Source organism: Lepisosteus platostomus, chromosome 7, assembly GCF_059453375.1.
Source record: "Lepisosteus platostomus isolate fLepPlt1 chromosome 7, fLepPlt1.hap1, whole genome shotgun sequence".
NCBI classification, from domain to species: domain Eukaryota; kingdom Metazoa; phylum Chordata; class Actinopteri; order Semionotiformes; family Lepisosteidae; genus Lepisosteus; species Lepisosteus platostomus.
In genome coordinates, this window is record NC_142617.1 from 3681768 (window position 1) to 3694157 (window position 12390).

At 39.2% G+C, this 12390-nt stretch overlaps 1 protein-coding gene across 14 annotated transcripts in view; it reads left to right on the forward strand.

The window, feature by feature from the left end:
• Window positions 1–12390, forward strand: part of zbtb20 (zinc finger and BTB domain containing 20) — a 138423-nt gene that overhangs the window by 104054 nt on the left and 21979 nt on the right. For all 14 annotated transcript variants that reach the window (XM_088638508.1, XM_088638511.1, XM_088638513.1 and 11 more), the window contains one exon: window positions 11284–11401. The gene's annotated coding sequence lies outside the window, so the exon portion shown is untranslated. The remainder of the gene's footprint in view (window positions 1–11283; window positions 11402–12390) is intronic.

Below are 12390 nucleotides of genomic sequence, written 5' to 3' on the forward strand. Positions count from 1 at the left end.
AATTTTAGAACTGAATAGAATAGAATTGATAGAATTGATTTTTATCGAAAGCCTTGTGAACATTTATTTACACCATATACTCTACTTCTGTCTATCCCTACTGATTCTTGTTCAAAGAACTCTAAAGTTAATTAAACAAGACCTTCCTTTTCTACATCTGTTGAATATCCCCTAGAAACCTACTGCCACTCAGATGATCCTATAGTTTAGTTCTAATTATGTTTTCCAAAACCGTCCATGTAATAGAACTGAGGCTTATTGGCCTGTTATTACTCTGTTTAGTTTTGTGGCCCTTTTTTATGGGTTGGTGCTTCATTAGCAATTTTCCAGTCAGTGGATATTGCCAGTCTCCTGAGTGACTGTTGGAAGAGTTGTGCTAGCAGTCAGTAAAAAATGTAAGAATTCTCTGTTCTATGCTAATACTGTTTATTCTCAGACTTTGCCTTTACTGGGGCTTGTTGTCATCTATGTCATCTACGTTTAAAATATTAATCTATTCCCTTTCATTGTCTAAAGGTTTCCCATTCTAATTACTTCTTGAGCATTCAATTCTGTACCTGACGAGATACAGTAAGTCCATCGAGAAAAATTCTCTGGTTTAGAATGGCGATCTGGAAAGTATCCATTTAAAAACAGGGAATCAAAGTAAAATGTCTAGTGTCTCCACTGTAAGGCTGTGGTAATGATGATGTTATCCGGTCAGTCGGATCCGACTCTCGGCGATTCTATAGGCCATCTCTCGCCATGCTTTCCGGTCTTGGGCTTTCCCTTTCAGCTGTTCTGTGCCTAAGCCAGTGTCCGTCTTGATGGCGTCGAGCCACCGCGTTCTTTGACGGCCTCGTCTTCTTGTTCCACTGACCATTCTGAGCATCATTGCTTCCGCCAATGAATCTGATCGCATCACGTGACCAAAATAAGTGAGCTGTGGTAATACCAAAGCTTGTATCCGATTTGGTACAGTATTTTGTACCAGTATTACTTTGCCATTTGTTGCTGACAAAGACCTTCAAGTGTCTGAAGGCGAATACGTACAAGGAATTTGGAGGACGTAAAGTTTTATTTCAAATAACTAATTACTCTTTTATTTTCACATTTGCATGGTTTTTTATGCAGTCTGCACCCAGTTTTGGTGCTTTCGCTGTGTCATGAAATGTACTCGGATTTGAAACACAAGAGTCCATGTTACCGACTCATGAACCTTCATCAGAACATTTTTTTAAAAACAAGTAGATAGCAAAATGATTGTTGTTCCAAAACGCTGCAGGGCTCCTCTTATGTCCCTGCTTCCATGACCAAAGACAAAGGAAAGCTATGTGGAAAATGCTTAACTGGCACCTTGAAAATGAAAGTGATTAGATTGATTTGAACAGGAAACAAACGGCCAGTTGGAATACGTCTCTCTGCTGCATCTTTTGAAAACAGTACAGAAGTCCAGATGTGTTGGCAGAAGAAAAGCTTGGGGAAAAAATGTAAAGAGAAATTAACGAGCAAAGGTTACATTGTGTTCTGCTTTAATTCAAACAATAAGGCTTTGACTTCTGGAATACATTTTTAAATGGACTGTTTTCCAGTATAGGGACCTCAGCACAGGTTCATTATCATTGCTTATGTGGTGCATCCTTTCCAGTAATACATTTCGGTTTAATAAACATCATAATTTGAAGAGTACGAGACCAGTGTTCAAAAGGAACATTATATAATGAAAATGACCTTTAAAGAAAACAGTATTTCCAATATGCAAAAGTAAAGCTACAGTGCTTTAATTTAGTTTTCCCATTATCATTACTGCTAACGTACATTGGCTGTTTATTGAAAATATCAACTATATATAATAAAAGTATAATATGAGGAATGCAATGAGAATAACTGCCCTCCAGGAGTTGTGTGACACACACAGATATGTGTAGATATTTGGGTTAATAGTCCTGCCTATGTGTGTACATAAAGTATGTATTTTTATCATACACAATATGGTTATCGATAACACTAACATGTCACAGATTGCACTGGGCTTGCACTTTCTGAGATATACCTTAAGGCTGCCATTATACAATCCACCAGCTTCCCCACAACACGTGAGATCAGGTGGAGACAGGTGAAAATGCCTCCTCATCTCAGCTAAGGAGGAATTGATTGTAGAGTGGAACTGAGCCAGGACACTGGTGTTATAACCCCTACTCTTATGTGCAGTGTGCTGGGGACTTTAATGACAAAGTACCAGAACCTCAGTTTAAAGTCTCTTGCAAAGCTGTTCCCACGGTACAAGTCACCCAGCTTTGTGTTGTGGCAGTATATTTAGAAACTGCGGGCTACAAAATGAAATAAGCTATATCAGAAGTATCTTTGTTTCATTTTCACCAATTTACATGATTTAAAAAATTCCTCTTCTTCACTTAGTACAAATAGACATTAAATTAGTTTGCAGTAGAAAGATATAATACTTACTCTATGTACTGTATGTAATGCTTGTGCTTACAGACCAGTCATATTGCATAATGTCAGTGAGACCAGTGCTGAATTGGTCTTTGTTGCAAAAAGGGGTATAGAAATATTTTTTTAAATAGATTTATTTTCTTCTTTTCTTAACTTATAAGATGTAACAGTATCCTTAGTTTCTGAAGTAACACAGCTGAGAAAATGTGACTGTAACTATACTTCATGTATATATGTATAAAGGGTTTTCTTTGTTATTTTAATATTTTAAATTTCCTTATGATTTCCTTATTTTTTCAGTTATAAATGATAAGCATCTGTTTGGTGCTCAGCATGTTTTCATTGGGTCATGTTCGTCATGGAATTTGAAACAGAGGAGTTAAGATTAGAAAATAGGATTGTTTTTTAGTCATTTCAGTTGTGATTCTGGAAATTGTTTGTCATTTGGAAACATGTTAGGCTTATGCAGTGTCCAATAAGATTGCAATGATATAAAGATGGGTGAAGATGGTGTTAAGATATATTCTTGACTGAAAGCTCACCTTTTGGTCTCAGTTAGAAGTTTTGTTTTATGGGGAACTGATGTTTTGGTAAAGATTAACAAGGTGGTGAGAGTTGTTAGGGTTTTTCAGAAGGAATTTGCTTCTCCGGGACTTTCTGTAAGTACCTGTAAAGGCTTCAAGGTGTCTGGGAAAAGTTAATATATGCAAAATATGTTTTACTGAGCCTTTGTTGGAATTGAGCTGGGAGTCTGTAAAAATAAAAATGGGGCAAACTTTATATTGCAGCAAAAACCTTTGTCCTTGTTTATTTCTTCAGTCCTTTTCAATAATAGTCTTTATCTTATTCTAAATTGGATTTTTTTTTCTTTAGTTAATAATTGGTTTCTGACAGCAGTTAAAGAGAGCAGGCCAAGGCCCTGAGTCACTGAATAATTCTACCGTTGAGTAAAGCCATCCCAGTGTTCACCAACGTACATACCTCTCTGTGCTGTCACCAGCCTTGTAGAACTTCATGACTCCTTCCACCTGTCAGTGGGCCTCCTGTGACCTCATACTTGTCTGTCTCTTCCTCTGTGTCAGACCTGTTCCTCAAACTGATCGCCTACTTAACCATTCAATACTAGAGTCAGTCTGAAGCTGCTGGAAGATCCCTTTGTCGAAACTAGTCCTTGTGGACACAGTGAATGACCTCAGGGATGAACCGCTATAGTATCAACATTTGAGTTGAGGTTTTAATGGAGCATGGGATATCTTATCAGTTTGGAAAATGTCATCAGTGTCCATGGTACATACATGTTACATAGCAATGCAAGAGTAGGTCTTAGCAAAGAAACATCCTGTTTTTAATAGAACAGTTTTCATTGGTGGGGAGATAAAAACGATAAGTGGGAATAGAAGGTAAATTCATTTGTACCAAGTTGACAACACAGGTGTAATACAATATAATAAGTTAACGCCATCAAAGAAAACAAGGAAAGGAACAGGAACACTGGGGAGAGAGGGGAGCTATAGTTTTCAACATGACCCCGTAGATCAGGTAACTTCGGAAAACTACATTCATGTCAAAAGGAAGTAGGAAGAGTAAACACCTCCATTCCAAAAGACAAACTGTAACATTTGTGTTTGTAATAAAATGTAATTAAAGTTTTTCTAACTCTCCCTCCATGTGTCAGGAGACTGTGTTGTGTGAAGGCATGGGGTCACGCAGAAAACATGGTGTGTAGATAGTGCCTTGGGATGGGATCTCATCCTGCTTTCTGTAGGGATGAAACTCCCTTCTTGGACATACTGCATATCTCAGAGGTGATTAATTCCATGCTGTTGTGCTATAGAACCTTGGCATGGACATAGTGCTCCAGTGCAGCCCAGCAAAGAACCTGAGGAAGAGCAGCACTTTGCATGTTTCTGAAGCAAAGCCTGTGATTGCTCTCCCTAGACTGCCTGTCTGGGAACTGCCCGGCAGATAACTAGTTAATGAGCATTGTGCCAACGAGAGAGGCTTTCCTGTTATATTAACACCATAGTGATAAGTGTGATCATTGCAGAGTAGCTTTGGTAAGGGCTTGTTATTGTTTGCTTTTTTTCTCTTGTTCTTGGCATCAGAACAAAAATATTTTTAAAGTGGGGGTAGTTCTTAATCTTGACACCAGCTGTCTGAGTACTGCTAATTTCCACCTCCTTTAAAGATGATTAAGCTGTATAAATTCATGTTCTTATTAAAACTGTACATCAACATACCATTGCAGGTTGATAATGCTGGAGTACAATGGAGGAGTGTATGAGTGTGTAGGAGGGCTGGGAGGGGAGTGCTTTCTGTGATTTTTTTTTCCCCAGTGTGTTTTGAAGTTTGAAGAGAACACTGCTCCCTGGCAGTGGTTCTGATAAAAGCACTGGGAGTGACGCATCATCTTGCGAAAGAGCAACATGCAGACTGCACTGCTGCTGGTGTAAAATCAAGTGACTCGCAAATTAAAACCAGATTACAGCTTATTTCACAAAGATGGATTTTTACGACTATTTTTGCAATCACAGAAATTACCGAGTCTGATTAACTCAACAAATTTTAAAACGGGAAAAAAAAAATCCTATGTTTTTCTTTAACAGTTTGAAAACTCACAAAAATGAAGGCGATTTATTCAAACTTTTCTCTTAGAGGATCTGAAACACTAATTTTTTTATCTCCCCCTTTCAAATCCCAGCATCTGTATTTGTTTCCAAGCTTCCAAAGAACAACAGATTGAAAAGGTGCTGGCTTGAATCTCTGTTATGTGCTTTTCTGCAGGGTCTTCTGCATTATCTTGTTTGAAGGCTCATTCTTCTGTACAGAGCTTTGCGGTAGTGTTTCTGTTTTCTATCCACTTTGAAACAGGCTAAAAAAATGCATCCTGATGAAAGTATAACTTTTGTAGATGGACTAAAGAATTCATATACTGTATAGAGCAATGTAAATATGATTTGATTAACAAAACATCGGAAATCAAAAGGACTCTGAACTTTATTATTTCCAAGGGCAGGCTTTCCAGAAGGGTTTTGCAAAGATCTGTTAAAAATCATGTTTGCATGAATGCAAACTATTTTTTTTTGGGGGGGAGAAGCGGTCTACGTGCATTCTCTTTCCTTTTGTGTGTTTCATCTTGCACTTGCTGCAGGAAAGGGAGGGATTTCACTCCAGCCTGTGTCAAAGCGTTGGAGCTTTAGAACTCTGTGACTTTCAGGAAAATGATTCATCAGAATGTTACCAGCAGTCATGAATACAGGCCTTTAATCGGGACTGGCTGGTTTATTGCCAGATCTCTTCTACCTGGAAATAGGAAGCTATTATTAGCCAAAAAAGCATTGGGATTACAGTAAACATACATTATATAATACAATGGCAGCACTGTATTATTCAGAGAGCTTCAGTGTCACATCCAGAATAGCTGAAAAGGGCCCATTCAGAAACCGCAGAGTGTCCTAGCTCACACCACGTTCTTTCTGTTGCACATCAGAAGCAGAGTATTGCACCATCTTTTCTTGTTCTTCACCATATTCCTGCTAACAATAGACAAAGCAAGGCTTGAAAAGCGAGGACTGGATACATACAGCACTGCATTTGGGTTTCAGTAGCATATAGCCACTGTTCTGTGGCAGTGTCTGGAAATGGGCCACCAAGAGGCACTGGGAGAGGCAATAAGGCAATGTTTTTGCATCCTCACCGCTGTGATCTCTGTCAGAGAGAGGGATGTGGGTCTCGATGGCTCTGCTCTCCTTTAGGCTGCAACTGTTTGCCTCCGACGTGTAATGAATCGGTGTCTGTCATTTGGCGACATTGTTCTTGCCTTCTCCAGATTATTGAAAAATGGAAAAGTTGTCAGCCTTTCATTGTGATGTCATGGGGTACCTGCCCTCTTCCAGAGCAGATCTCCACACGGCGGCTGTGCTGGCGGCCTCTTACTTCATTTGCTATTCCGAGTGGGAGAGGGAGGGGTTGGCAGTGGCTCTCCTGAAAGCGAACAGGCAAGAGGCAGGGGGCTTTGTGGCGTTTCCTTTTCAAAACCCTGAAATGCTGACACGACTCTCTTCTGAGGGGTAAGAGTGGCCGCTTGTGCTTTTCTCCCACCCCTTCAGCAGTGTGATTGGTTGGTAAGCTCTTCCAGGAAAACTAATATGTGCAGAAAAGAAAATACCATGTACGAACAATCTGTAGATGATGCCTTACCATTTCAGGCGTCAGCTTAATGTTGCTGTTGAAAGTACAATTAGTTGTGTTACAGAGGGAGTAGAATTAAACAGTCATGTCTTTCTACTTGTATTTTGAAATGGAAGAGAAGCTTTTCTTTGGAAAAACAAAGACTAAATTGAATCACAGTCTTTCAGAAAGTAATTGTAAGTATGGAAGTACACAGCTTTCATGTACAGTAAGTTAGTATTTATTTGTTTTTGTCAAATCTGTGACTCTGTTGGGAAAACTGATTTAGTTTGTTTTGGTAAATACTAATGATTTGGACGTGTTGGCAGAATTTGACTGCTTACCAAATACAGAAATAAAATATCACTTCCATATTGCTTAATGTCACATCTTAATTTAATGCATGTCTTGTGAGTGAAATTGAACACACACACAGTCTCCCTCCCACTATGTGTTTTTCATCTATAAGAATATTATTTAGCTCTCAAATATTTATTCTATTTTTCACCAAATAAGTGAAAACCTGAGATCTAGTTTTATTTTTAACCCAAGCACTTATTAATTGAACTGGACGGGCACATGTCCAGAAAAATGTAGATTAGAATAATAAAACAAAAACCGATGTGAACTGTGCAGTTGAAATAACAGTGACATTGATCACCCCTAGACTTAATGAGGTGCCGGCTGCAAGCAGCCGTCTTCTGAATTGCCATCTCTGCTACTTCAGCAAATTGAATAACAATCGAAAATTCACAATCATTTATTAAAGATAATCGGTTTAGGTGCAGTCATTTGGCCTGTTTGGGAGGAAAATTCATTTGAACCAGCAACTTTATGAAATCATTTGTGCATTAAAGGCAGAAGAGTGAATGTTAAGCTGCTAAATGGCCGCATATTCTTTTCACCCTGCACATCGTGCCTTTTCCTCCCGGTTCACGTGAGGACACACACTGGCCTACATCTTGCTTCATTTAGAAAGTAGAGCGTCGTCCCTCCCTCTGGCACTTCGAGGTCTCACTGCTGACCCCCTTCTCAAGAACAGTGAGCTTGTTCCTCTTTACACATAAAAGTTACGTGTGCAGTAGACGTGTATATGGAGAGTGTGTTTGAGTGCTTCCAACTCAACCAGACGATATTGTAATTAGAGAAAAAAAAGGGGGAAAAAGAGATGTTTGCAGGGCTGCCCCATTCAGATAATGATATCTAAGTCATTTCCTTTCCAAATATTTTATTCAGCGATGATACATAACGATGTAAAGTTATATAGTACACAGCTACCCTAATAGTCTGAAAATATAGTGTCTGTGGTAGCACTTATGAATACCAGACACGACAGACCAAGTGATGGCATGAACATAGAACTGCTGATAGTTATTTCCAAGTGCTATAATTTTATTTTAAAAAAGTGATATTTGATGGGACGGTGCTAGTGCCCCCATTATTGCACATTTTGGGTGTTAAGTACAGATTGAGAGCACAGAGTTAAATCAGAGACAGCTGAACCACTGCTGTCTTTTTGGATGGAAGGAAGACGGGGCCAGAAAGACAGGTGTCGATTATTACAAATGCAGATTTATCCTTAAATGCATGAAAATGGGAGGAAATTGGGTCTTTGGAAAAATGTTATTGTGAATTTTGGAACTTCATTTCTCTTTTTATTTCCTTAACAAAGTAATTCCAGCTGTTTTTTTAATTGAAATTGACAACAATTAAGTGCATAAGAATAAGAAAGGTTACAAATGAGAGGGGGCCGTTCAGCCCCTGTGGAAATGAATAATTATTTAATCAAAGGATCTCATCCAGTTTCTTCTTGAATGAAGCCAGTTTTGGTTTCAGCCACATTTAAGCAGCATTAGAACTGCATAAAATAATTCAAATAGGACAAAACTGTGTACAAAAACAAATTTGACCAAAATATAAAATGTCAGCAAAGCATCTGGCAAATATAGCAATATAAGGTAAAATGAACACACTTTTCTATAACACCCTTATCCCTTAAATTATAATAGCTCTACAGCTAGTCACCTGCACTTATCTGTTCCTGCATGATTTTATCTTTATGCTAATATATTGCAAGCATTTGAATTTCTTTTCTTTTTTATGTTATCTGCATTGTTTGATAACTTATTGTATTGCTTGCGTGCAGCTGTAAATCACTGTTAATAATATAACCAAACTCTCACAGCTTAACAGTAACAGGACGTCCATAGATGTAAGAGTGTCTTATTAAGTGAAATCATATATAATTAAAGCACTGTACAGCAAGTAAGATAATTCATTCCAGCAGCAGTCAGTGATGCCATTTTAAATTAAACTTGGTACTTTCAGTACAATGTGCAAAGCATTTAAGAGACTTTATGCATAGTATGCAGGCCCCAAGCAGATCAGACCCGAATCAAGCAACCCACACTGAGAGGGTGAAAATAGGAGGTCGCTTCAAATACCAAAAATTAAAAACAAAAGGAATGTAAAGGTTTAATTGGTGTTGACAATAAAGACACTTTTCCCTCTGGATGAGAATACGCAAACCAGAGAATTCACTACACTACAGCGGGAGTGTTTCTCAAGCTGTTACTGTGTTGGGAGAGAACAGCAGGGGTCACTCCAGTGTGAATGAGAGGCACAGCACATAACCCAGTGGTAGGAAGATCACACCATCTCTCTGTGTTACTGGTACAGCACTAGTACAATACAGAGCCCTTCATTATCTGGATCCTCCACTCGGGAGAAGAAATAATCGATTGGAAAAGTTTAACTAAAACCTGGTCATGGGTACAGTATATTGTATGTCCACAAAGAGTCACCATTTTGATGTGTGAGGGTAAGCGTTCAGTAATGTGACCCATTTAGAGCAGAAACATTAACCCTGCTGGACAATTCAGTTCAGCGGTGTAAATCTTTCTAACATCAGGTTTGAAATGACAAACATGAACAGCTTCTGCTCCTGGCTAACACAGGAGATGTTGGGATAGAATCACTCCTGTTTTTTACAGAGCCAGACTGGAGATCTCTTTAAATATGGTCTTGTGCATGTGAAAGTGGTCAGCCCAGTTTAACTCCGTACTACCTGATATCTCTCTTGTAGTGCCAGATGAAGTGTTCTGTGTGCGTATACACAGTATGTACACTTACTGGCTGGCTGGTGAGCTGCCCAGATGAAACAGATTACTTTTTGTTTTTTAAAAACGACAGGACAATTCCACTAGAAACGCCGGTCTTTGCAGGCAGCATCAGAAATAACTCCTGCATTTTTTTCTTCTTCTGCATTTCCCTTGCTCTCCCGTGCTGTTTGTACGTCTCTGTCGAGCCACGCTGGAGATATTGATGAACAATGACAGGTGTACACTTACCTATCAGGCACGCACAGTCTATCCTCAGTTCATATTAAAAAAAATGTATACGAAGTGTCTGGTCCTATTTGTCACACATGATTTGCTTTCGCCGTATATGTTTAATAAAATATGACAATACACAGTGTTGTGTACTGTATGTGAAATTTATTTCTGCTCTTCATGTTGGTATCTTGTGCCCATGGAATTTTGTCTGTCTCTTAAGGGTACATGTACCATAAAGGAAGGTTCAGTATATACTGTATTATCATAGACTGAACACCAGTCCTTTGTTCGTGACAGAAGCTGGTGGTTGTTCTGAAATGTGTGACTTCTGATAGAAGGTCTAACCAGGCCTTCTGTCTGTCGGAGATATTTAAATACCCCCCCAGGAGATGTTTCTATGTATTATTTAATAAGCTGCCACTGCTGTACTTCAGAAAACCACATACGGTATATATTATAAATATGATTCTTTATCAATAATTCACAGCACACTCAAGGAAAATGTGATATTCTGTATACCGACGTATGGCAAGGCCAGAATGAAGTGGCCCCCCTACAGCTGACTACGGCTTGTGCTCGCAGTAGGAGAAAACGCTTTTTGTTTAACTGACCCTCAGAGGTAGACTTGATGCAGGGAAGGAAACTGGCGTTGGCCATGCTCTCTGCGGATTAGAAATGAAAATAGGCCCAGATGTGCCGATCAGAGTGTTTAATTTATATGTAGCAATAATTAAAAACAGTGTTTTGCCACTTGAGATGATGCATATAGGTTCAGAAACGAATGGGCGCAGCCGACGATACGGCTGAGCAGAGTGTCAGAAAGAAATGTGCAATTTAAAAATTAAAAAAAAATATCAAAATAAATATCTTTTTCAAAATACCTTAATGGATAACCATTGGGTTTGACTGTATTAATGCAATTGCCAGCGGCTTCCAAATACCATCTGGAGTATTTTGAGTTAATGGTCACACATGGCCAGTCATTTATTGATTGCGTATTGCAGAGATAGAAACCACCCCAGCTGAAAAATGCAGTTTTCTACTTTTTTTATTTTTGCTCAGTGGAAAACAACGTGTAACAGCGCGTGTGGGCTTTCAGATGTGAAGCAGCTCCGTGGTGCTTTCATCGTCCTTGCTCTGTGGCTCTTGGGTCTCCCCGGGGCAGGCCTGGCTCTGTGACTGTGTTTCTGTAAAGACGGACTCGTGTGGCAGGTCTCAGCAGGGGTCCGTGCGCCAGCGCGAGTGGACGGTGCTCGGGGAACTGGACAGACAGAAGAGCAATGCACTGATCCTCCTGAAGGCTCGGCTCAGCTCCCTTTTCTCTTTCTCGTTCCTTCATTTTCAGGTTCAGTGCTGACTTTTGCAAGGTTCCTGCTCCAATGAAGATCAGCTGCCGAGCCCATGTGTGGACTGCCCTGCCCGAAGAGTGAGCTGCAGACCACAGAGGCACGCTGACGGACAACGTAAGCATTTTTATCTTACTGTGGCATTCCTGCCAGCTAACGGCGGCAGGAGAGAGACGAGCTCTGATGTCACCACTCCTGTATTCCTCTACTGACCTGCGATCTTCTCCATCAGACCAGTCCCAAAGCGTTTTTTTTCGTTTCCCTTTCTCCTAAATAATTACAGCTTCAAATGGCAAATATATATTGGAGAAAATGTACACAACTGGATTCAAAGCGGATGCCAAAAAAAAAAATCTTCTGGCTTTCATAATCTGTGCTACGGAAAAGAAATTCTCTAATTAAGGTGAATGAATATTTAACGAATGACATTCTCTCTGCCGAGCATGAATTATGAACAGTGGTTTACTCTGAAAATGTAGGGTGGAAAAATAATTTAAACAAAATCCTGTTGCATTGTAAATAATTTTAAATCTAATCTAGCTGCTGAACTGCGCAGAACTCTTAGAGACAGAAAAGTGTTCAGCATTGAAGATTTGTATTGGGTTAGAGGGCTTTTTGTCCCAGCAATTACAGAAAGCACTTTGATTGTGTCATTTTCATTTCAGTCATTTTTTTTGTCATGCATGCTCAGCTTGTACCTGTTTGAACATGGGTATCATTAATATTTATAGATTTATTTCTAATTAATCAAGGAATGGTCTGTTTTTGTTCATCTGGAATCTTGGGTAGGTTCTTTCATCGAATGTAAATATAAGTGGAGTCATTTGGTCTTTAAAATGAAAGTATTACAGCTCAAAAGTAACAGTTTAATGCAGATGAATTCAGACTCCTTTCCTTCTGTCCCCGATCACTTGACTGAAGACAAGTCTCACATGCATCAGTCTTTTAAAGACCCTCCTGGGACCTTTTGATCTACAGTATGTTTGATATGCATATTTCGATGTGTATTATTTTAAAATAAATAAGTGCTATCTGAACGCTTGAGGTCTGATCAGGTGAACTGCTCCTCCTTCACATTAACAAGAAAGATTGTTCTTTTAAACCAG